This window comes from Panthera pardus, unplaced genomic scaffold (assembly GCF_024362965.1).
Source record: "Panthera pardus isolate Hobbes unplaced genomic scaffold, ASM2436296v1 HiC_scaffold_17, whole genome shotgun sequence".
Lineage (NCBI taxonomy): Eukaryota > Metazoa > Chordata > Mammalia > Carnivora > Felidae > Panthera > Panthera pardus.
The window spans coordinates 41,461,032-41,487,942 of NW_026526732.1; the positions used below are offsets into that span (position 1 = coordinate 41,461,032).

General features: G+C 38.2%; 1 protein-coding gene and 1 long non-coding RNA gene across 5 annotated transcripts in view; one reads left to right on the forward strand and one right to left on the reverse strand.

Annotated features, from left to right (window-relative positions):
• PKIB (cAMP-dependent protein kinase inhibitor beta) overlaps positions 1–7,838 on the reverse strand; it is a 103,350-nt gene extending 95,512 nt beyond the window's left edge. For 2 of the 3 annotated variants that reach the window (XM_019418236.2, XM_019418234.2), the window contains exon 1: positions 7,728–7,837. The gene's annotated coding sequence lies outside the window, so the exon portion shown is untranslated. Of the gene's footprint in view, positions 1–7,727 lie in introns of all 3 variants that reach the window. The other variant, XM_019418231.2, reaches the window with a different exon arrangement.
• Positions 1–26,911, forward strand: part of LOC109248487 (uncharacterized) — a 105,321-nt gene that overhangs the window by 7,849 nt on the left and 70,561 nt on the right. Inside the window, exon 1 of one of the 2 annotated variants that reach the window (XR_002072077.2) lies at positions 7,987–8,346. The exons of the other annotated variant lie outside the window; for it this stretch is intronic. This is a non-coding gene — a long non-coding RNA (uncharacterized LOC109248487). Of the gene's footprint in view, positions 1–7,986; positions 8,347–26,911 lie in introns of those variants that run through there. 2 annotated transcript variants of the gene reach the window in all.

Genomic DNA, 26,911 nt, shown 5'->3' on the forward strand with positions numbered 1-26,911 from the left:
AAAGATAAGATTGAGTAAGAATCTGTGATTCTTGGTGAAGAATTTACAATAGCAAGCACATATGGTTCTTGAAAAAACTGAATTCTACATTTGAATGTTGCTAATATTTAAAGCAATGTATTTTAATGGATTGGGTATGTTTTTCTTTTGCTTTCTCATTTCTCAAATCAATGATTACCACAGGGTGCAGCAAAATTAGAATGTACTCTTTTGGTAAAATGGAAAATTATCTGTTTCATACCCTTGAGATCTGAAAGTTTATCTAACCAAAAACCATTTTACGGGTTACTTTACATATGAAGGAAAAATGCTGGTTTTTTAAAAATTTGCAATAGTATACAAACTGTATAACATCATTACATCAATATAAAAATATAACCTTACAAACATACAAAGATTGGAAGATACTCAGTATTGAATATTAAAACTAATATTAAAAAATCTTTAAATGTTCTTGTGTGATGGCTTTATGATAAAAATATCTGAAAGAAGTTGACAAAGTAAACCTTTAACAATATTTTTGTAAGACAATTTGAGATATTTTCAGATAAAGCCTAAATCGTTATTATACAAAATCCTGATTTCATTAACAAAATCCATATTTCAAGTGGATCATATTGAGATAAAACAACAAAGTAAAGAAGTAAACCCTTTGACTATTAAGACCAGTAATAATTATTGATAAATAATATAAAAAGTTTTCAACAAATTAGGATAAATTAAGATACTTTATTTAAAGGGTTGGTAAAAATAAACATCTATGAGTAAAAAAGTGCTTTGTTTCTTCCCATTCTCCCCATTTTGCAGTTAAACTGGAAAGGTTTATATGTCCTTTCAAAGCATTCAAACTAGAACCCAAAACATGGACTCCTCAAGAGTTGGAACAACTTAATGCTGGGTTTTACTTGAAGCTTAATACTTTTTGGCAAAACTCCACAGACATTTCAGGGAACTGACCCAGATCTACCCTGTGAGGAAAACATATCTCACATCCCCTGACAACCTGCTCCCACTCCTCCTTGAGGCAAACAAATAAAAATTATACCCCCCATGTTGTAGACTGGTCCCATTTCTGCACTGTCAAATCCAAGTGGTACAAATTAATGGAAAACCCGAAATGACCTGGTTTAAACCAAACCTAGTTCAGTGGGTATATGACTTGGACTATTTCAGGATACAGTGGATGCATTGCCCAAGTGAACACATTGCTTTTTTTGTAACCATTTTTACAACTAATACTGAGCACAGGGCATGTGTCATGCTCAGCAGCGACTGTTCAGAATGTCCAATTCGAGGGGCACCTGGCTGGCTCAGTCGGTGGAGCATGTGACTCTTGAACTCAGGGTCAGGAGTTCAAGTCCCACATTGGGTATAGAGCTTAGATCAAAACAACAACAACACAAAAAAATAAATAAGACAAAACAAAACAACAACAACATTAAAAAGCTAACAGGTGGCTAATTTAAGAGGATGAAAAATGAATAAATATATTAATGAATAAATAAATGTTTAAAAAAAAAAAAGAATGTCCAATATGAGTGAGTGAGCTGAGTATTTCGAGTTAGAATGGTAAGCTGTGAATTTAAGCCCCAGTCAAACCCGGCATTTGATCTCAAATCTGCTACTTTCTATTAAATGACTTTGAAAAGATATTCTCTTCACCTACTTATTTAGAAAATAGAGCCATAGGACCAACTCCACAGATTGGAGAATAAATGTAATATGTGAAAGCACCTAGTCTGGGCCTGGTATGTTGTTCAGTAAATAGTTAAGTTTCCACTCGCTTAACATGTATGCTCATTTCCACGTGAAGAAAAAATTAACATGGTCCCTTCGAAAAATTTTAAGCCTCTGTTACATTTTGAAAAATACATTATACATTGAAGTTCTCTACATTTGCCCTCATCCCATTTCCTCCTTTGGAAATCAGCTCCATAAACTATCTTTTCTGTGCCTTCCGCCTCTCCCACACTAATCACTTCTTCATGGCATCGAAAGAGAGAATCAAGACCTCTCTTTGAAACAGTAACTAAAAATTAATTTGACCCTATGTCCTGACTCCCACTACCCACCCACCTTTTTCTCCCATTTTTTGGTTACAGTCATAGGATGGGCACTCAACACTGGCTGATCCCATTCTCTTACTTTCCATTTTTCACCCAATAAAATCTGGCTTCCACCTCCCAATCATAAAACTATTACTCTGACTGGTAGGCTACTTGTCAAATAAAAAATCCTTTCAGCCCTTTTCCTACAAGGTCATCTCATGACTATGACCTATTGGTCACACCACACATTTTGACGCGCTACATACCCTTGTTGCTATGACAATGCCCTTTCCAGCTTCCCTTTTTTGGGCTCTCAGGAGAATTCACTTCCTAGGCTTCCATTTTATCCCACTTCCCTTCTCATTCTACGTGCTTGCCATAGAAGTCTCATCATTATAGTTAACTTCCTGTATGCCTCCTGAGCTTGTTAAAAGACAGCCTCTTGGATATCTTCAACTCTGATTCCTCTTTTACTCATCATCTTCCCCCATACCCACTATATTAGTTTCCTAGGGCTGCCACAACAAATTGCCACAAACCAAGTGCCTTAAAACAATATGAATTTACTCCCACACAGTTTGGGAGGTCAGCAATCCAAAGTCAAGGTGTCAGTAGGGTTGGTTCTTTCTTGGGGATTCAGAAAGAGAATCTGTTCCATAGATCTCTCCTAGCTTCTGGTGGCTGCTGGCAAATCTTGGAATTCCTTGCATCTGCATAACTCCAGTCTCTGCCTCTATGTTTGTCTTCCTCCGTGTCTGTCTCTGTGTCTTTTTTTTTTCTTATAAGGATAGTAATTGTATTGGGTTAGGGGACCACCCTAGTCCATATTAACCAATTACAACTGCAATGACCCACTTTCTAAATAAGGTCACATTCTGAAAATCCAAGAAGTACATGAATTTTGAGGAGACATTATCCAACCCAGTAAATCTGCCAAATATGCCCTCATTCTTATATTGCCTCAAACCTCAAGCCAAGACTCTGAGAAGCACTCTCTACTCCCACCTCTTTCTAACTTCATATCCCACTTGTCAAACCTGATCATCTTCAGCTTCTAATATTTCTAGACTTCAAATACTCTTGTTCATCTCTAATTCGTCATCCCTAATCCCCAATTTACTCTTTAACATCTCCTTCTGGGGCTACTACACTAGGTGTCCAACCTCCCTCAAATCCAAACTTGTCAGAGTTACAAGAGTATATATAAATACATACATACAATTTCATGGCATATTAGAAAGATGTAGAGCTGCTTTTTATTTTTTGTTACTGCTTCTTTACTGCAATGCACACAATCATGATAGCTCTCCTTCTTTAGGGATGTAGGAACTAAAAGAAAGAGTGGTTTCTGTGGAAGCTCTGGACTCTATAACATCTTCTGTTGGCTTGGTGGAGTCTTTATAAACCTTTAGCATGTGTAAAATCTATCATATCTACAATCTAGCTTTTTATTAGATTTCAAGGCCTCTTTGGGAAAGACAGACAAGAGGGGCTTATTTCAGTGTTTTGAAATTTAATAGTATACCTTGGCTCCAGAGACTCCACAAGAGAAGTACTTATTCTCATTTTTTAAATAAACAAGCATAATAAACTAATGTAATTACATGAGTTATAAGCCATCCTTAGTTATGTGCATGCATGTGCATGCACACGTGCACACACGCATACACTGATTTTTAAAAATATTGTTTTCTTCTGAGACATATTAGCCCAGCCCATAAAGATAAGAAATAAAAAATTTTATAGTAATTTAAGTAGACGCATGCTTGGGAAGACAGCTTAACTCTTCCCTGTCTTCCATAGTTTTATTCCTGAAACTATCACACTGGTACTGAGTGTGATCACACTGAAACTATCAGTTTCCTCCTTTATTCCACCTCAAAAGTGAAAGTCTTAGAGTTAACCATGGTGATTTCCATATTCCCAAGTGAGGATTCTTTTTCATCAACATAGTAGATTTTAGAGCTTAAGGAAGTAGAGACTATGGGAAGGGAGAATTTAAGAAATAGAAGAAAAAATTTAGCTCCATTAATTTTGCCTATAAATGCTGCAAACAAGTTCAAGCCATCTTGGCCCCAGACTATGTAATCTCAAAGTGCCTCCATTTTCTTTGACCGTCTTTCCAGTCTGAGAAATCTCATTCTAACTGATCCAGGATTCCAGGTGAGATTACCTCTTCCTGTTCAGGAATACAGTATAATGAATCCAAATTATTTTATTCTTAGACAACTCTGAACTTCTTTTGCAACTAAATACCCAACTCTTGGACACCATCATATTTTAGAAGTAGAAGTGTCTGGAGGACACAAATCCACTCTGATTTATAAAGCCCACAGCCTGCACGGTACCCGGGCATAAAACTGGTCTTGCCATTGAGAACTGGAATAAAGAGAATATCTCACTTGAGTGAAGGGTAGACTATTTGAGTTCTCAAAATCAGTTGTATATCCAATAAAACAACAGCAACAACAACAAAATAACCACTTTTGGTATGTTCAGATTCTTAACCTGGAGTTCTTTTTATGTAATGTCACCAACTGATCATGATATAAAAAGTACATACAGCATATTAACATAAAAATTTCTGAGACCAACAAGATTCAGAAAAGCACTGTACTAATGGCAGAAGTTTTAAAATACGAATACAGGAGCTCTAGATTTATTCTCAATATGTGATTTTTATACACATAATAAATATGCAATCATAGGCCTTAGATCTCCACATCTAAGAATAGAGTATGTTTAATTATTATTTAAAAGAATTATGTGGCATCATGGTTAAGGAAGCTTATTTTATCATAGGATTTTAGGGTTTTTATATTCAGAAAAATTATTTTTTAACTCAATTAAAATCTTGTATTGAAGGAATGGAAAACCACTGAATTTACTATCCGCCCATTAAGGTCTGAGTCTCATCAACATTTTAAAACACAATTTTCAAATTGCTTTCTCTCTCATTTTCAATGGACATAGAAGGAAATTTAGTCTTTATTAAGCCTGATTTACTCTCATTAAGCATTAAAAAAAGAAACTGGGGAGAGGTATGAATAGGCAGAAAACAGAGGATTTTTAGGGCAATGAAAATACTCTGTATGATATTACAATAATGGATGCCTGTCATTACACATTTGCCCAAACAATGTGCATAGAATGTACAAGAGTGAATCCTAGGTTAACTATGGACTTTGAATGATTACAATATGTCAGTGTAGGTTTATCCATTGTAATAAATGCACCAGTCCTGTGGACGATTTTGATAATGGGGGAGGCTATACATGTGTGAAGGCACCGGTTATATGGGAAATCTCTGTACTTTCCTTTCAATTTTACTTTGAATCTAAAACTGTTGCAAAAAAAAAACTGTCTTTAAAAATATTTTATTTCTGAGAAATACTACTTTTTTTCAAAATTATCTGAGCTCTAAATTCGAAAGAAAGAAAAGTGTTTCCTCTCCCAACCTTCTCTCTACATATATGTATCAAATCATATATGATCCAGTAAGAAACATTTATGTCTCCAGAATTTTTGACTTTTTGTAAATATAAAACTTCTACCTAAAAATCACTCTATAATGCTCTTTAAAAGCTAGACATAGTTTATCATACAACTCAGCAATTCCACTGATGAATATCTACCTATGAGAAATGAAAACATATGTACCCACTAAGACTTGCATGAAAATGTCCTTAGCATCATGATTCATAATAGCCTCAAAGTGAAAACAACACAAATGTCCATTCACTAATGAAGAGAGACAGAATGTGGTATATCCATACAATGGAAAAAAAGAAATGAAATACTGATACATGCTACAACATAGATGAATCTCAAAAACATTATGCTACGTAAAAGAAGCCATAAACAAAAGGCCACATATTGGATGATTCCACTTATAAGAAATGTCCAGAAAAGACAAATCTATAGAAACTGTAAAGAGATTAGTGGTTGGGAGTGAGAACAGAGATTAACCATAAATGGGCATGAGGAATCTTTTGGGGGTGATGAAAGTGTTATAAAAACTGAGTTATGATAATGTTTTTACAACTTGGTAAATTTTCCTTAAAAATCACTGAAAGGGGTAAATTTCTAAAAATCTAAGTTTCTAGTTTAAAATTGATTAAAGAGAAAAATTGTCTAACACAAATGGTATTTGACACATTTTTAAATTTCCTGCATAAGTATTCCATTAGCCTTGGATATTTTGTTGTAGAAAGATGTGGCAAAGACTAAAGTCAATTACTTAAGACTCCCCCCCCCCCAAAAAAATCATACTTTGCTTCAAAATGGAATCATTTTATCTTCTGAAGCGTCTTTTTAGAAAATGAACGCTTTTGAGTAGTATCTACAGAGGGGCATTCTAGTATGGATCATATCAGTGGGAAACAAAAAGGGTTTTCAAAATGTTGGCCTAACCAACCTCGATCCACAATCTACCCCATTACAGGACTTTCCGTGAGCTTTATGGCCATCAGATCTCATTTTAACAACCCAAATTCTGAGCTTTCTGAATATTAAATCTCAGAAGGATTTTTTTTAATGTGTAGAAACGCCGATATGAAGAAAGGCATCTTGTGAAGAGACAAAGTGGAGAGACAGATTTTGAATCTACATGTACATAAAGAAAGATGTAATGCTTACAGTAATTCTTACCCAATTCTTTTTCAGTATACAAACCGTTGTGTTTTTACTTTTTGATTTTTTTCTAAGTGGATATTTAAGTGGTCTCCGGGCTCAGATTTCTACTTTCTGTCCTGCACAGACTCCGACTAGTAATAACTGAGGGGTTTTTTTGGAGGGGGTAGTGTGGGGTGAGGTGGGGGCTGGAGGGTTAAGTGTGTTTCCCTTTTACCCCGCTCATGCTAAACGTTTTCCAAAGGTACCGAGTTCAGTTGCGCTCCCTGGGATGAATTGTACGAAGATGGGACTGGAGGGTCAGTCTCAGCCTTACTCTGCAGGGAACCAGCAGAGGCAGACGGGCCATCTCCCCCAGAAGACACTTTCAGGTGCTTCCCCAAGGGATTACAGCAGCAGCAAGCAGGACCCACGCCCTCCATCTCCTAAGCCCCTGCGAACATATTACACTCGGGTCCCTCCCGGGCAGGAGTCCTAGGCTCGGGGGAACCTCAGGATCATCCGGTCTAATCAGTCCCGTATTTTGTCAAAGAATGAACGGAGACTAGTGAGGTGAGATGAGGTGAGTTGGCTAAAGCCACAGAGCCTGACGCTGGCAGAGCGGGTTAGAACTCGCGTCTCTCTGCTTTTCCGGTGGCCGCCAGCAGCTGCCTGGGGCTGGGAACGCGCAGCCCAAGGAAAACGACGTGGCACTGCCGGCGAGAGAGGCTAAGGGCTCAACAACTCAGGACAGGAGGTCACTAATGTCCACCTTCGGGGCAGACTCGGCAAAAAGCACGTAACCAAACCTCCCAGGTTATGCCTGTTGACCTAAGCTCCCCCTTGCACCCAGACAGTACCTCAGTTTGCATACTAATGATGTGGCCGCTCTAGCACACCGGGCACCTGCTTTGAATTCCCCCGTGCCTGTGCAGACTGAGCGGAAAATGGGAAAGTTGCACTTACCACATCTTCCCTCACTCAGTCTCCCCCGACTCCCCAAGTCCTTTCCCTCCCTCCTTCGCACCAGCCACGCTCACGCCCGCTATCCCTCCACCTGGTACGTACCAGCCGCGCTCAGAGCTCCGCGCTGAGCCTGGGCCAGGTGTCCTCGCGCACGGGTTCGCCCAGCCTCCCTGTGGCCGAGAGCTGCGACGCGGGCTCCAGCTCCCTGCCGCCTTATCCGTCCACTACGATGCGGACGCCTCTGAGCTGCTGGGCTGGGGCGCAGCCAGAAGGTGGCAGTGACTCGGGGGGCGGAGGGAGCGACAGGCTGGACCCGCCCCCGTCGCAGAGCGCTCCCCCCCCTCCCCCTCCCCCCGCCACGCACACACCCTCCTCGGTATCCGCGTGCAGTGGAGTGCTGGGCGCCGTGAGGCTCGCGGGGAAGAGCGTCAGTGGCTCTTCCCGGTTGGCGCCCCGCGCAGGACTCTCCTGCAAGCGTGTTAATAAAACTCGTCAGTGATCATCACAGAACCTCTGTTCTCCCCCCCTGCCAACTCTGTCCTCCTGGGTGACTGCTCAGGTTGTGTTAAGAATTCGCTTGATGTGAGTACAGGAATTTCGCCACTCTCCCAGTTCCCAGACGCTGCAACTTGTCGGTTCGACCCATCGTGTGCGCCCGGGGGATGTATTCTCCAAGAGTCCTAAGGTTGCGTTTTGATCTACTCGTGACTGTTTGGAGAAGGTAGGAATGTGCATAGTTTTCTTATCTGCACCCAGAATCTGGGTCTTCGTGTTTATTAGATTATTTTAACAGATTGGGAAGGAACATGCAATGCCAACAACTTTTAGGCAAAGAAAAATAGATAACAATGCCATATCCAGTTTCGTTTTCAGGTTCTCACAAGGAAAATTAGGTCCTTATTAGGGTTTCATTGTGTCCTTTGAAAGCCATATTACCTGGAGCCTGCTTCGGATTCTGTGTCTCCCTCTCTCTCTAACCCTCCCCTGCTCATGCTCTGTCTCTCTCTGTCTCAAAAATAAAATAAAACATTAAAAAATTTTTTAAAAAAAAGAAAGCCATATTAAATGGATGACAATAGCGCTGAAAAAATTAAGATACGATTCTCTAGTTTGTCCTCATTAAAGTCCTGAGATCGCCTCTGTTTTCCTGAAAGTCGTTTTTAGTGCTTAAAATCTTAATACCAATATTCGCATTGGCATTCTGCTCTGGCTTCCTAACCAAGGCCTATGATACCTGCTTCACTAACGACTACTTCTAAATTCCCTTTTTAGGCAAAGGCTATGTGAGATACGAAATTATAATCAGTCAAATATTTGATTTAAAATACCAACTAATGGTGCTACAATCAGGCCCTTTAAGTTACTTAATATTCTTACCCCCACAATGTAGTAATAATCATCACTATTTTCATTTAACAAACCGAGGTCCAGCGAGGTTAGATAAGGTTTGAATAAAGTGAAATAGCTAAGACTGCAAATCAGTTTTTGAACTTAGGTTTTTCTGCCTTTAAGGTTGATCAACTTTTCTAAACTTAAGATCTGTTAATAAAGCTTATGATTTTTCTAAATGTCGATCCTGTATGTTTTATCTTCTAAGAACATAGTTACTTGTGTGGTTGTTCAAATATTAATTAAAGGAATTGACATTGATATTTTTAGTGTAACTTCAAACCTTATTGACATTATCAAAAATATTTGTATGCCAAATATATTATAAACATTATTATTAAGGCAAATTATTCTGAGTCCTATTCATTTGAGATAGCCTATAATAGAGAATGATACTAAAATGTTTAAATATTTGAGTTATACTATGATGATCGGATTTTTATGATTCTGCAACTATATTCCTTGTACTCACAAAATTTGTTTTGTTAGCCTTGTATTTTGGGTTAAATTTGATAATATCATTAGTCTTTACTGATATACTTTTAAATTACATATTTGAAATAATCAGAATCACTTGAATGTATGTCCATGAACACTCTATCTTCAGTAGCTAGAGTAGCACAAAACAAGTGCTTAAAAGCAGTTTTTTAATGAAAAAATGTAATTTCACTTCCTACAATTAAGACAAAATAATTACTTAAGAAACCACTGTAGAATGCTTTTGTCTACTTAGAATAGATTGAAGATTTTTGATAGTCTCTCACTTCTATAGGAAAGTAAGGGAGATGATGCCATCAGGTAAACAGCCTAAAGGTTTGCAGTAACTGTTGCTAAGAATGGTAGAGAGAACCTGACCATAAATCCAAAGAAGTACTTTTGAGTCCAGGAACTCGTGGTGGTAGTAGTTGCACACGGTTGTGTGAATTTTTGTAAAATGTATGATTCTAAATGCAGAAAGTTTAGGGGCGCCTGGGTGGCTCAGTCGGTTAAGCGGCCGACTTTGGCTCAGGTCATGATCTCACGGTCCGTGGGTTCGAGCCCCGCTTCGGGCTCTGTGCTGAAAGCTCAGAGCCTGGAGCCTGTTTCAGATTCTGTGTCTCCCTCTCTCTGACCCTCCCCCGTTCATGCTCTGTCTCTCTCTGTCTCAAAAATAAATAAATGTTAAAAAAAAAATTTTTTTTAATGCAGAAAGTTTAATCAACTGTGGGGCTTTACCAAGTGGTCTGATGGAAAAACTAGGAGAAAACTTGGCTGCCATTACTAAGAGAGCAGTTGAAGGACAGAGCCATGAGATTAGTGTAATACTACATAGGAGAATAGGTGGAGACATAAAAAAAAAAAAGGAGAGAAAAAGAAGTTAAGGAGCTACAGATGTAAATCAAATGAGGGAGAGAGAAAAATAAGCTATAGTCAAGGTGGGATAGGCTTCTTGAAAGTTCTAATAGTAGTGATGACATGGTTTATGGAAGAAAAGTGGGTGAGGTTGGCTGACATAGAATGAAGATGAAGAAGTTGGAGACTAAGGTACTGGAAAGGCCTTTCACATGGACACTGAAGCCACCAACAATTAGGAGAAGCCATGAGAGTGAGTCAGATACCAAAGATTTCCATGAATGTGGTGGAATGATCTGAAGCCAAGTGGATGACTGTGCAGATTTGGGGCAGAAGGTAACTATACAGGAAGCAAGGGGCTAAACAGATCAAGGGCTGATATAAGAGGTGGTCCACTGTTCAAAATCAATACTGGGGAGCTACAAGGATATCAATGCTGCCTTCCATGGCTCTAGGAAGTTAAACAATAAGCATTTTATCCTGAGGAAAGAAGATCTATGGGAAACTATTCTCAGAAGAAAGTTGATTTTCACATAAAGCAAGAAAATGGATAAAGCATAGTGTGAAGAAGTTACCAAGGTAGTGGAATTTATCAGTATTGAACGAAGACTCTGCAAGGTCAGAGTGGATACATTTAGGAGGCAGAGCTGGCCTCGCAAGTATCCAGCCTGTGAGTAGCACAGGGCTCTATTCTAAAAAGGCCCTGGGGCACCTGGGTGGCTCAGTCAGTTAAGCATCTGACTCTTGGTTTCGGCTCAAGTAGTGATCTCACAGTTTGTGGGTTCGAGTCCCAAGTCAGGCTCTTCACTGCCAGAATCTCTGCTTGGGATTCTTTCTCTTGCCCTCCTTCTCTTCCCCTTCCCTGGGGGATCTCTATTTCAAAATAAATAAATAAACATTAAAAAGAAGAAGAAGAAGAAGGAGAAGGAGAAGGAGAAGGAGAAGGAGAAGGAAAAAGAGAAGACAGCTCCATGGTTCCCTTACAACTCTTCTGTTCTTGTCTTGAAATTCCTAGTTTTAAAGTGACCCCACATTTTAATTTTGCAATGGTTCCCCCAAATTATGCAGCCAGTCCTGTTTGGGGGAAGTGAAGAAATTGGAGTACAGAGAAGGAAGAAGCAGTACAATCCCTCTGAGAATTAAAGTATGGGAGAGACTGAATCAGGAGGTGGTATTGTGAGGGGAAGCCAAGAATGGAGGAGGAAGCTGTGTAGTTGTAGGGTTTCAAGTGACATCCACTTAGGCTCTCTTCAGGGCCAGGCCAGCTGAGATGCGGGCAGGAGAGGCACACAGCAGTCCCCATCAGACTGCTCCATGTTTCCAGAGGCTAGTTTCCTAGGGCTGTTATAACATATCTCTGCAAACTTGGTGACTTGAACCAGCAGAATTTTATTTTCTCACAGTTGTGGAAGCCAAAGTTTGAAATCAAGGTGTTGGCAGGGCAGTGCTCCCTCTGAAGGCTCTAGGGGAGACCCCTTTTTGCCTCCTTAGCTGTTAGTGGCTAGAGGTGATCATTGGTGCTCCTTGGCTTGTAGCTGCATAACTTCAATCTCTACCACCACCTTCAAGAATATTCTCTGTTTTTCTTCTCTGTGGTCTTCACTTTTCTCTTATAAAATACTTTACCCGGTTAATCCAGAATAATCTCATCTGGAGCTCCTGATCTTAGTTACATTTTCAAAGACCCTTTTTCCAAATAAGGTTACATTCACAAGTACTGGGGTTAGGACTTAGACATGTCTTTTTGGAGACTAGCATTCAGTCTACTACAGTGAGGTTGGCTGAGGCCATACGAATAGCCAGTCTGGATGACACTGGCAGCTGATAGCTTTTCAGGTCTGTTTAGAAAACCGGGATATCTATAATAATGTGAAGCTTATCAATGTTTCTAAAGCTTTCCAACCATGAAATTTAACACATATGAAACCAAAAGATTAAAATTGCCCAGAGAGACTTTACATCCCTAGGAGTTACTATCTGTCCTTGGGGACAAAATGCACTGAGGAGAGGAGTCCTGTACCTGGGACAGTGTCCCATCTGGTTATAGAGAATTGAGCAAATGGAATCTTCCACTCCTCCTCTTCAGCCATCTTCCATTCTGGAGGACATATGTGGTTCCCTGGTACTAAAAGAGAGTCTACAGGATGACTGCATCTCTCCCTGAAAATACGAGATTTAGAAAGATTGGAGGAATGACCTTGTGAATCTGTACCAGATGCTGAGCTAGCTTTCCAAATCATGACTTATAAAGAACAATCTTAAAAACTCCTAAAGAAGGAAGAAAGGGGCGCCTGGGTGGCTTAGTCAGTTAAGCATCTGGCTTTGGCTCAGGTCATCATCTTGCAGTTTGTGAGTTCAAGCCCCATATCGGGCTCTGTGCTGACAGCTCACAGCCTGGAGTCTGCTTCAGATTCTGTGTCTCCCTCTCTCTGTTCCATTTCCACCCTCTCTCTCTTTCAAAAATAAATAAACATTAAAAAAATTGTTTTAATAAAAAAAGTAAAAAATTTAAAAAACTGGAAGCAAGGGGCTAAACATCCTCTTCCTCCAAACAACAGGCACTCTGAGAAATGGTTGAGTAGCTACCAAAGTCCAATGGAGCTCCCCTTAAATACAGTCACACTCTTCTGCTTATAATAGAACAGAAGCCATAAATTCCTTCAAATGTTCCACCTATTTTTTCTGGATGATGACAGTGAGAAGGTCCCATGTTGTGCCAGTGGGGGCAGCAACATAACTGGGCCAAGATCTGCAGATCAGAGGAGCAGCCATCTTTGAGTGACCTTGAAGGAAGTTGCCTTGAGACCAAGTTTGGATGACATAGTGGCCTTTGGCAGAAGGGAGTAAAGCCTGAGTTGGCCAGTGTTGACTCTGCTTCTGTGGTGTGGAAGAAAAGATATCATCACAGACCCACATCATCAAGGTTGGTGAATCCATTCATCTGAGGCTATAGAGTGAGAGGCAGAGTAAAGAGGAAGAGGATGCTTTCCTTTTAGAATTTAAAGTGGAAATACTCTAACAAAGTATTCCAAATTATCATTACATTCATATGTTTCTCCTGCTTCTAGTCAATGGGGCATCATTTCACAGAGTAGCAGAGTATATGAAAAAAAACAAACAAACATAAACACACACACACACACACACACCACTGAAAACAGGAAACCTTGTGCTCTCATCCCAAGTAGTAAGGCCATTAATTGTGAATATTCTCGCTAAAGTCAGTTTTCTCCGAAGAGAAAGAGAAGCTATAAGATCAAAAGATTGTCCTGCTCTAAAACTCTATAAACTGAACTGGCTTTCTTATTCAATCCAAACTCTTCAGCCCAGTGAGAACACCTTACCCACCCATCTCCATCTCACTTCAATTCTTATCATTTCCCAACCAAATCCTTTTCCACATAAGCTAGTCAACTTGCCAGTCCCTGTGACTGGCTTCTGCAGTCCAACATTCATAATTGGTGTAGGTGATATGCTTATTTTCACTACTTTCTACTCCTAAACAATGTTATTTAATTTCCCCAAACTCCTGTTCACAAATAATCTACTTATGAAGACCTAGTGGTGAATTTTTTCCATCTCTGATCAATTTGTTCAAACATATGTCATGTGTTTGGGGAGTATAGCGATGTAAAATTAAAAGAAAACTAGTATTTTCTTAAGCTTTTGGCATGCCCTTAAAATACTTTCATCTGTATTAAGTCTAATTAAACTGTAAGCACAAAGTTCTTATATTCCGTAATAGTATTTTCCAACTTCTTCCAGTAAATAGACAATGTTTTAGAAGCAATAAAAATAAAATTCCTAACCATGGAGCCATTCACTGGTACAGGACTGAAACATTCTTGGCCCAGAGTAGGCATTCAATAAATATTTTTATATAAATATATAAGTAAATCAATCAACACTTTTCTATTCAACCATAATTTTATACACACACACATACACACACACACACACACACACATGCACACACACACACACACACACACATGAAAACACCAGCTATTCTTCTTCAATAGGATGACCTTTCACCAGTATGTGATAATTTATTTGTTCAAATTAGTTTTATTTTTAACAGCATATTTAAGAAATAGTTAAAACATTTTAATATATGTTTATATGTATTGCTTTTGTGTACAGATTCATAAAATCAGAGATGAGATCTTTAAGATTAGATGATCATCATAATTAAAAAATTAATAACTTCTAACCCAGGGGATCTCAGTGTCTCTAGAATTTTCTCTCTGTCCCTGTTTTTAAGTAAGTTCTCCACCCACCATAGGGCTTGAACTCACCATCATGAGATCAAGAGTCACATGCCCTACTGATTGGCTGAGCCAGGTGCCTCTGGGATTTTCTATTATATTAGAAACGTACATTTTTATCAGATGTCCAATAACATTTGCGTGATACTTATGATATTATTCACAGTAAATATTATGTATTATGGTCCTGAATTACTCATTAACTGTAGATAACTATATTGAATCCTAAGTTATCTTATAAAATGAGTTGGGTCTTTTTTGATTTGAGGCAAATTCTAACGTAACTCAAGTATCGCTCATGGAAGTTAGGATGGGTAGAGTCATCTAAAAAGGGAAGCTTCTGAGATGTTCCTGGGGCATGGACTTGAATGCCGTCTCAAAAAAATCTCCTTGGAAATTGAGAATTTACACTTAACTCAATTGCAACCTCCCCCCCACCTTTTTAAAAGTTTTCCTTATACTGTACAGGAGTTAGAAAAGCTATAAAAATTAACATTATCCCATAAATCTAAGGCAAATATGATATTATGATTTATAAGAAATAATATATTTTGGTCATTCAGATGAATGGCAACCAAAATATATTTCTCATAGTCCTCCATGGTTTCTGGTTCACAGCTCCTAAAACCTTTGGAGTGATAAGTGATAAAACCTTTCCTGTGATTAGGGTGATAAAGGTATCTTATCTTTTGTTATGTTAATGAGGTGACTTTTGGGAGGCTCTCAGGTAACCTAAGGACAGTGAGCTGATAGCCAGGAGAACCAACCATGTCATTTTTTTAAATTTTCATTTCCAGTTTGTTTGTTTGTTTATTTATTTTTAATATAAATAATTTATCGTCAAATTGGCTTCCATACAGCACCCAGTGCTCATCCCAACAAGTGTCCTCCTCAATGCCCATCACCCATTTTCCACTCTCCCCCACCCGCCATCAACCCTCAGTTTGTTCTCTGTATTTAAGAGTCTCTTACGGTTTGCCTTCCTCCCTCTCTGTTTGTAACTTTTTTTTCTCCTTCCCTACCCCTATGGTCTACTGTTAAGTTTCTCAAGATCCACCTATGAGTGAAAACATATGGTATCTGTCTTTCTCTGACTGACTTATTTCACTTAGCATAACACCCTCCAGTTCCATCCACGTTGCTGCAAACGGCATGATTTCATTGTTTCTCATTGCTAAGTGGTATTCCATTGTATATATAAACCACATCTTCTTTATCAATTCATCAGTTGATGGACACGTAGGCTCTTTCCATAATTTGGCTATTGTTGAAAGTGCTGCTATAAACATTGGGGTACATGTGCCCCTATGCATCAGCACTCCTGTATCCCTTGGGTAAATTCCTAGCACTTGCTGGGTCATAGGGTAGTTCTATTTTTTGAGGAACCTCCACACTATTTTCCAGACAGGCTGCACCAGTTTGCATTCCCACCAACAGTGCAAGAAAGTTCCCATTTCACCAGCATCTATAGTTTCCTGAGTTGTTCATTTTAGCCACTCTGACTGGTGTGAGGTGGTACCTCAGTGTGGCTTTGATTTCTATTTCCCTGATGATGAGTGACATTGAGCATTTTTTCATGTGTCTGTTGGCCATCTGGATGTCTTCTCTGGAAAAGTGTCTATTCATGTTTTCTGCCCATTTCTTCATTGGGTTATTTGCTTCTCGGGTATGGAGTTTGGTGAGTTTTTTATAGATTTTGGATACTAGCCCTTTATCCCACGTGTCATTTGCAAATGTCTTTTCCCATTCCCTTGGTTGCCTTTTGGTTTTGTTGACTGTTTCCTTCGCAATGCAAAAGCTTTTTATCTTGATGTCCCAATAGTTCATTTTTGCTTTTAATTCCCTTGCCTTTGGAAATATGTCAGGTAAGAAATTGCTGTGGCTGAGGTCAAAGAGGTTGTTGCCTGCTTTCTCCTCGAGGATTTTGATGGCTTCCTGCCTCACATTCAGGTCTTTCATCCATTTTGAGTTTATTTTTGTGTATGGTGTAAGAAAGTGGTCTAGTTTCATTCTTTTGCATGCTGCTATCCAGTTCTCCCAGCACCATTTGCTAAAGAGACTGTCTTTTTTCTATTGGATACTCCATAAAATACCTAGGAATAAATCTAACCAAAGATGTAAAAGATCTGTATGCTGAAAACTATAGAAAGCTTATGAAGGAAATTGAAGAAGACATAAAGAAATGGAAAAATGTTCCATGCTCATGGATTGGAAGAATAAATATTGTTAAAATGTCAATACTACCCAAAGCAATCTACACATTCAATGCAATTCCAATCAAAATTGCACCAGCATTCTTCTCAAAGCTAGAACAAACAATCCTGAAATTTGTATGGAACCACAAAAGACCCCGAATAGCCAGAGCAATATTGAAGAAGAAAACCAAAGCAGGAGGCATCACAATCCCAGACTATAGCCTCTACTACAAAGCTGTAATCATCAAGACAGTCTTATTTTGGCACCGACCATGTCATTTGAGGGTTGTAAGTTTCAGTTTCCCAGACTTCCAGGGAAGGATAGGACTTGGAGTTTGAATCAGCCAATGCCAATGACTTAGTCAGTCATGACTGTGCACTGAAACCTCCATAAAAACCCAAAAGGACAGGGTTGGGAAAACTTCCAGGTTGGTGAACACACAGAGGTGCCTGGAGAGGTCAGGGAAGCTCCTCATACTTTCCCCATACCTCATCCTATAATATCTCTGCATCTGGTTGTTGATTCATATCCTTTATCCTATCTGTAATAAACTGTTAAACGTGTTTCCCTGAGTTCTGTGAGTCACTCTGGAAAATTAAAAGAACCTATGGAGGAGGTCATTGGAACCTCCAATCCAGAAGTATAGGTAACAGCCTGGGGTTTGCAACTATCTGAAGTAAGGGGTGGAGAATAATCTTGTAAGACTGACCCCTTAACCTGTGGAATGTGATGCTATCTTTAGGTAGATAGTGTCAGAATCGTGTTGAAATCTTGGACACCCTACTGGTGTCCTAGAATTGCTTGGTGTTGTGGTGGGAGACACCCTCCCCACATTGAAATTGGTTCCAGAAACCCTAAAGGAGAAAATAACAACAAAAAACCATATGCTTTCATTCAAAATATCTGAACAATTGAAATATACTCTTTAGCATTAACATTTGTCTGGGTTTCTTGGATTAGATGCATCTTATCCATGATTCTCCTTTTCAGTTGCAGCCCTAGACAAAATTTTAACGTAAGTAAAGCCTGTCACCTTTCTGCATCTTTTTCATCTTCTCCTTTCCAGCTATTTAAGTTCTCCTGTGAGCCATGAGTGGGTTTATAAACACATTGACCCTCTCAGTAGGTTTTTGTGCAACACTCTTTGAAGTCAGCAGTGAACTAGAGCAGAGCAATTGACATTGCAGAAGAGAACTTTAGAGAAATAGTATAATATCTGAGAATGAATAATTTATTTCCAAAGATTAGAGTCTAAGCACCACTCTAATACCTATGAGGAGACATCTTCCTTTACAAATGAGACCCTAACATTACCAATTAATAGATATGCATACAATAAATCTTTTCCCCAACCTTGTATTAATTTTCTAAAAAAGAGGGGTGCCTGTGTGGCACAGTCAGCTAAGTGTCTTACTTCAGCTCAGGTCATGATCTCATGGTTTCATTTTTGGGTTCAAGCCCTGTATGGGGCTCTGCACTGACAGTTCAGTGGAGCCTAAAGCCTGCTTCGGATTCTCTGTCTCCCTCTCTGTCCCTCCCCTGCTTGTGCACACATGCATGCTTGCTGTCTCTCTCTCTCTCTCTCTCTCTCTCTCTCTCTCTCTCTCTCTCTCTCTCTCAAAAATAAATAAATAAATAAATATTTTTTAAAAAAAGAAAAAATAAGAACAAAATTTGTTCCTTGGAAGGAACAAGGACTGACTGCAATCTATCACCTTGAGGATTTACCAGACAAGGCCCATATTTTCCTAACCTTTTCCAAACTATTTAACGAAGATTCCTTTTCTTAAGTAATAAGGAAAATTTTGATATAGATTACTAGGTTGACAGGGTTTTTTTCCCAATACTTTTTTAAAGTTGCCCTACTTTGTCCTGTGTACAAAATGTGTTTTTAATTCTGTTCTTAGGATTTTCTCTTTGCCAGTGATTTTAAGTAATTTTGCCATGTCTGTGGTGGAGGTTTCTTCATGTTTCATGCACTTGAGGTCCATTGTATTTCTTGGGTTGGAAACATTTCAATCATTTCTTCAAATAATTTTTCTGCTCCCACTCCCTTGATGATTCCAATTAACACATATGCTTAAGCTACTTAAAGTTTTCCTACAGATCACAGATGCTCTGTTCATTTGTTTTTGGTCTTTTTCCTCTCTGTGTTTTATTCTGAGTAGTTATTTTTGCTGTTTTACTCTGTAGTGTTTAATCTACTGTGAATCCTATACAAGTGTCCATTTCATCTCGGATGCTGTATTTTGCATCTCTAGAACTTTGATCTAGACGTTGACTTTACCTATCTTCCATGCCTCTACTTAGTGTGCTCCATCTTTCCTCTACATGGGATATAGCTACAATAATTTTTATAATGTCATTACATACTAATTCAATTGTCTGTGTCAATTTTGGATTGTTTCTATTGATGGTTTTTTCTCTTCACTTCAGGTCACATTTCCCTTCTTCTTTACACGTGTGGTAATGTCTTATTAGTTGCCAGACATCGTGATTTTGCCTTGTTGGGTGGGTGATGGATAATTTTGCATTCCTATTAGAATTTTTGAACTTTGTTCTTGACCATAATTAAGTTACTTGGGAAGAGTTTATCCTTTTGAGACTTCCAATTAAGTTTTATGAGATAGGATTAAAGAGATTTCATTAGCCTAGGGCTTATTTTGCTCCACTGTGAGGTAAGAATTTTTTGAGTACTCAAACTAATGTGTCTTGAATCATGACTGAAATTCTAGGTGCAGGAACATGAACTACTCTCAACTCAGAGCTTTGGTGATTGGTCTTTGTGTTCCTTCAGGTGGTTCTTGTTTCCTTACCTGCGTAAACTGATTTGTATCCAACTGAAGACCTGAGGGTATCTTCTGGAGATTTCAAGCATTCTTTCTCTGTGACGTTCTCTCTGTGCAGAGACTCTGCCCTGCAATCTCTAAAGATGTTCTGGCTCCCCACATGACCAGTTTCATCTCTTCAACTCTGAGAGATGACCAGACTTAGCCTGGGTTCCTCCTCCCTGAACTAATACTGGGAAATTCTCTTCAGACACTGAGCTGAGGCAATCATAGTGCTTACTGCATTTGTTTCATCTTTTTCAGGGATCACTATCCTGTGCTGCCTTATGTTTAGTATCTGAAAACATTGCCCCATATATTTTGCCTGCTTTTATAGTTGTTTCAGGCAGGAGGGTGAATCTAGCCCCCATTACCTCATCTTTACTAGAAGCAGAAGTCCATTTAGTAATTTGTTTTTGCTTTTTAGGTTTAGTGTTTGCTTTGTTTTTTCATGTAAATCCTTTCTACAAAAACACTTAGTAAGAGTTCACTGCACAAAATGGACTTTTTATAAATGTTTTAGATTGGATGAAGTAAATCTTAAAAAGAAAGGAGAAATTCTGTTCACTTACATGTTGCTCAGAGACAAATTCATTGGGAGAATTTAGTGAAAGACTCAAATCTAAGATGACAGTTCTATTCTCAGCTCTGTTAATGACAACTTCTCTGGCCTTAACTTTTATGCCTATGTTTTCCCATAAAATGGTAATGGATGTTGACACTCCTCTTTAAAATTAAGAAAAGTTTTTCTACATTATATGGAAAGAAGGACAGCCTTAACTAGGATTATATTGAAATTCTATCTATATTGCCTCTGAAGTACTTTATCAATTGTGAATGTTATCTGTTTATAAATTTTTCATTATTAATAAGGGAGCTGATTCCAAGTCATGCTCCTGGAAATCATCTGATGAAGTCACCATGAATAGCAACATTGGTGATGTATCTCAAGGAGGGGGGAAAATAAAAATTATTTCTTGGTCCAACAGTGGTAATATTCTCAGCTTTCACATTAACTGAATGACTTAATGGGTCTTTATTAATAAATGTCCCCATTTTTCCACAAAACATTTCTATGATGGTTATATAAAAGCAGCCTATACAAATTTTGCTGTATTTCAAAAGTAAAAGCATATAAACTTGCTGCATCCAACTCTTTTCCCATCATTCCTCCTGGCTCCTATCAAGCCATATCAGGCATCCAAAATAAGAAAGTTAAGTAGCACAGAAACATGAAAGAATTCTGCATTTATCCCAAAACCTATGTGCACAGATCTGTAGACACATTTGGTCTAATATATTATTAGAAGATTTAATTTCATTCCAGTGAACAAAACCTCTTGGTAAGGGGACAATTTATGGCTGAAAATATTAGTTTGCAGCATACACCTTTACCATCAATGCTTTTTATTTGTGAAAGTTCATGACAGAAAGCAACTTCCAAATATTCTTAAATTTAAAATCTAAACATTCTTAGATTTTAAGTAAAAAATATTGGGGCGCTTGGGTGGCGCAGTTGGTTGGGCATCCGACTTCAGCCAGGTCACGATCTCGCGGTCCGTGAGTTCGAGCCCCGCGTCAGGCTCTGGGCTGATGGCTCAGAGCCTGGAGCCTGTTTCCGATTCTGTGTCTCCCTCTCTCTCTGCCCCTCCCCCGTTCATGCTCTGTCTCTCTCTGTCCCAAAAATAAATAAACGTTGAAAAAAAAAAAATTAAAAAAAAAAAAATATTAACCTTACCTGACTCTAAATACCAGAGTTATGTACATCATTGTTATGCAAAATCCCCAGACCTGTAGAATTCATATCAGCAGGGAGCTTGTTAGAAATATAGAGTCTCAGGGAACCTGGGTGGTTCAGTCAGTTAAGTGTCTGGCTTCGGCTCAGGTCATGATCTCACAATTTGTGAGTTCGAGCTCTGCTTCTGGCTCTGTGCTGACAGCTCGGAACCTGGAGCCTGCTTCGGATTCTGTATCTCCTTCCCCCCCACACACTGTGTCTCTGCCCCTCCCCCACTTGTGCTCTGTATCTCTCTGTCTATCAAAAATAAATGTAAAAAAAATTTTTTTTAAGAAATATAGGATCTCAGGGGTTGGGTTAGTTGGTTAAGCAACCGACTCTTGATTTTGGCTTGGGTCTGATCTCATGGTTTGTGAGACTGAGCCCCAAGTTGTGAGCTGCACTGACAGCACAAAGCCTGCTTGGGATTCTCTCTCTCCCTCTCTCTCTGCCCCTCCTCACTCTCAAAATAAATAAATAAATATAATAATAAAAATAGATTTATTTTTTAAGTGTATAAAGGGAATGAAATAAATATATCAACCACCAGGCCTGTGTTTACTGAAATTAAACATTAAATTTGGCTCTTCACTTCCTGGAAATTAAGTCAAAAAAGGGAAGCAAAACAGAATATATAGCCTGTTACCATTTGCAATCCCATGTATAGAATCCCAGTTGAAGATATTAATAGCCACATAGTTCATTTTGCTTTTTAAAACCTTCTATAAAGATGATCAACTCTTTGAATCAGGCTTTTGTCTGAAGAGTTATATGTCTATAGTAAATGAAAGATGCTTATATTTGGTTTAGTGTCATTTTAATTATTGAAAAAGTCTATACACACAAAAAATCTAAATCCCATTGGCTAAGTCCTTAATAAAGGAAACGGGTAAGAACAAAGATACAGTTTGATTTTTAAAAATGAGAAAAATTTTGACTTCCTAATGTTTGATAAAGTAATATTCACCTGGTCAAAACCATCTGGTTAGGTATCCATGAAACAACTGGAATTATGGAAATAAAGTGCATTTTGCTCAATACAAATATCCAATCCTTCCTTAGATGAAAACACTTTGAGAACCAGTAGTTTTCATGTACATTTGTATTGGCTTAGTCTGTGACAATGTTTGTATTAAAACCAGAAACTGAATACTGAGTTCTTGACTAGGGCTTCAACTACTATCTTGAAAATTGAATTTGAGTAAGTTGAGATCTATGAGAAGTTATATTGCAAAGAATGGTAAATGGATATTTTTCTTACTTTTTTTTCAAATTTATTTATTTACTTAGAGACAGAGCACAAGCAGGGGAGGGACAGAGAGAGCGGGAGAGAGAGAGAATTCCAAGCAGGCTCTGTGCTGTCAGCACAAAGCCCTACACAGGGCCCAAACCCACAAACCACGAGATCGTGACCCAAGCCAAAGTCAAACACCCAACCGACTGAGCCACCAAGACATCCTGATATTTTTCATTTCTAGTAAAAGAAGCAGTAGAAATCAGTATATCACTGAAAAAGAAGGAGAAGGAGAAGAGGAGGAGGAAGAGGAGGAGAAGGAAGGAGGAGGAGGAGGAAGAGGAGAGAGAGAAAGGAGCAAAGCAAAGCAGTAATTTCCAGTAGTTACTCAGTTATTCAGAAGAAAAGCACGCAGTCATAAGAAGTTTTTCTAACCTGGCGATGTGTGTGTAGGTGTTAGGGTGGTGATAATGTGTGTGTATGTGGCAGGGTGGAGGTGGGGGTGGGGTGGTATGTGTGTGTTGGGAAATAGAAATTAGATGAAAGACCTTCCTAACTGTAGAATTATTTAATGAGGAAAAACTGGAATATGTGGACTTTCCCACCACTTTCATTATCTCTATATTTAAGGATAACTTAGATAAACCATAATCTGCTTATATGTCTGAGACCCACATGTTTTAGGTTTGTTTTTTTGTTTTTTGGGGTGTGTGTGTGTGTGTGTGTGTGTGTGTGTGTTGTTTGTTTTGTTTTGTTTTGTTTTTTTAAGTAAAGCTTGTGATAGATATGCACATGAAGAAAAGGGACAATTCTAAAGGAACCACACAAGAGTAGTTGAGCATTGGTAAATACTCTCCATGCTTTTATCTACTTACATCTACTCCCCCAGTCCTTGTCAATTGAAGTCAGTTATCATCTGTGTGCAAGAGGAGCCCTGTGGGCAGAACACTGGGCAGCTTCATCTCCCCACTGTCACTTTCATCTTCAGTCTCTCCCCCGCCATCTTCTGACTCTGACCCTCCCATCCCCTTTGGCCACACTAATCCAAGAAAACTGGCTGGTTTTTCCACTTTTACCGAAAACCTTGAAAAGCTTGCCACTGGGATTAAATGGTCATAGCTGTACGATATGTGTCTATATTCATCAAGTTAACTAAAGAGGTAAATAATCTACACTTTTTCTGACTAAAAAAAACTATCATTTTACTGTCGACCTACATTTATAAACTTCCCCTACAGGGAGAAAAAAGTAACTCTTTTTCAGGTTACCAAGTACTACCAAGTGCTTTTCTTTCATTACATCATTTATTACCTCCTTAAAACAACGTGCAAGATATGCAGTATCCTTGCCTTTAACAAACGAGTAAACTGAGGCACAGATAGGTTTAATAACTTACACAAGATCTAACAACCTGTAAGTGGTAGAATCAGGTTTCAAAACTTGGATATGTCTAAGCATTAAGCTGGTGATCTTAACTTCCTTACTGCATAACTTCCCTTAAATAAGCCTCACAAAGTTTTGTTATGAATCATTTTTGATGTAAAAAAGCTATTCATGAAGCTCTTCTTCCTAAATAATGCTTTAAGATGACATCATATTCCTAGCAGCAGGCTCAGACCTCAGAAAGATAAATATTTTAGCGAGATACCATTCTTCTCTACCAATAGTTTAGCATTTTTGTTTATTTCACTGTTTTCCCCTAAGTATATGTTTAAATGCCCCCATTTTTTCCTGGTCCTGATTTTTTACTCATTTCTTCTGATTTCCATTAATGTCAAAACATACATAATCGTGAAGTACACAAGCAACAAAAGATAAAATATTTCAGAATAGTCAAACCCTGAAAATCCTGATCTTTCTTCACAGCATATGATGTAGTGAATATTTGAGTTTATCACTTATCTGGACTTGAAAAATTTGGTTTCCTACTATTAATTAAATTAACTCTGTTGACAAAAACATCATTAACTTAACTATCTTTTTTCACTACTGATCCCTACTCTTTATAATTTTCTTCATTTTATATAATAATTACATATCAATAACTTATTTATCTCTTTTATAGAACATTAGCTGGCCCAGAATGACAACCCCTCTTGCACATCTGCATATTTTCTCCCAGCCCCAAGTGTAAGGTGATGTCAAAATAGAGGTTTAGTTTTTATTGGATCTTGTGCTTTTAAAAACTTTTTTTTTTACATTACATAAATAATTCATAAATACATTCTATTTTTTACAAATTTAAACATGGAGATGAAATCAAGCCACTTTCAAAAGCCACCTTCACTTTTAGTCCTACCTGCCCTGTAGGTAACTATATCTATCACAAATTTAATATATTTCCCATCTTTTCTTAATACTTTTACATAAATATCACATGGATCCAGAACTACTTTTATATTGTTGTTTACATGTCTGTGTGTTTTACATACTGTAGATATTCTATAACTTTTATTTGTTATCGTACGATGTCTTAGAATTCTGTTGCTATTATCAAAATAGGTATGACATTCTTTTTAACTTTTGCAAAGTAACAGTTTTATTTCCTAGAATAAAAATATCAAGATTCATTTAGCCACTCCCCATACAGAAAGAAACATTTAGGTTCTTTCCAGGATTTTATTATTATAAACATTGCTGGAATTAGCTAACACTCATTTTTATGATTCCTTATATGCGTTATTGTAGGAGAGAAATAGGATTTCTGGCTACATCTTACTCTAGTAGATATTTCTATGGTATGAAGTTATATTAGGATCACAAAGTCTCAGGCACTAAATGAGAATCTCCTCAGTCCTGGAGTCAAGAGTTATAAAAAGCCTCACAATTTAGCAGAAGTTGTATTTTTGCAGTGGAAAACATAATGTAGTGGGAATCAAGGGAAATGGACACTAAGCACTCCTGCCGCTCAGCAAAAGTTGTGCAGCCTCTCCAGACTTCCATATTCTTACTCCTAGTACCAGGGAACAGGACTAGATGATTTATTTCTCAGAAATGTTCCAGATCTATGTGGCATATTTCTGTTCTTCCTTGATTCATCCATCCAACAAGCATAAACAAAGCATATATAAGAATCTACAATGTTTCCACAAGGACAGAAAAGGAAAGAATACCAGGAAACAAAGCAATGTATAAACAGATAGATATCGCTTAAACACATTTATCTAGGCCACAAAATGTGTGCTTCCAAAAAAGAAAGAAAGAAAGAAAGAAAAAGTACAAAAGAGAAACATTTATCATTTATTTCGTTTTATTTGTCTGAATAAAGCAGCTGTTCGGTATATACTTTTATCTGCAAACAGTAAAATCTGGAGTAAAATTATTGCCCTCTCTGACCCCCCCACTCAGGTGGAGGCATAAGAAGATTTGTTCTAACAAGTGTTCACATGTCTCCTGTGGCCCCAAAGAGGTCCTTGTCTGGAAGAGCTATGGCCAATACTAGGACTTGGAGTTCTGGGGGCTGTTTCTTGTATTCTCTAAGTTTGTAGCTGCCCAGATTCGTCTCAAGGCCCATCTGCTGGATTGTTCTACTGAATACAAGCCCTCTCATCTATTATATCATACACTGCACATAGCATGCACACACACTGAATTAAAAAGGAGAGCCAAGGGCCAAGAAGGGGTTAAGTATGGCGAAAGGACTTCCTCAAGAAGAGACTTTCAAATTTAATACTTATGAAAGACCAAAAAGAAATACATAACCATTTTGTATTCAGGTTTTTAAGATTCCTCTCCTTTAACAGTGAGCCTATACATCTCTTCATTTGTTTAAGCTTTCTTTGAAGTTATAGTCAAAGGCAAAAGGACTATGTGAGGACACAAAAGGGTGAATCACAATAGACAGTGTAAAGTAAATAATGACATTGAATTATCAGTCTGCTGAGAAGACAACCAAAAGTAAATTATTATAAAGTACAGCTATATTAAAATGAGGAAAACATGTAACAGTATCATGACAGCAACTAACAATTGCAACATAAGTAATGAAAAACCTAACCAGGCAAGGACCATAAGTAAATTCCTGTTTGTCATTGCCATCCTCGGTTAAATAGATCAGCTTATTTTCAACGTAGACAACATCTACCCACACAAAGTGGGAAATTGAAACACTCTCTGAGTAAGTGATTTCAAAGCATGATTTCACTAACCCTTTGTCAATTATATCAATTTTGTTAAGCTTAATTCAGTTCAGAGAACATTTGTTATGCACCAGACATTCTATTAATTGCTAGGAACATAAACATGACGATGTGCTTCCTACC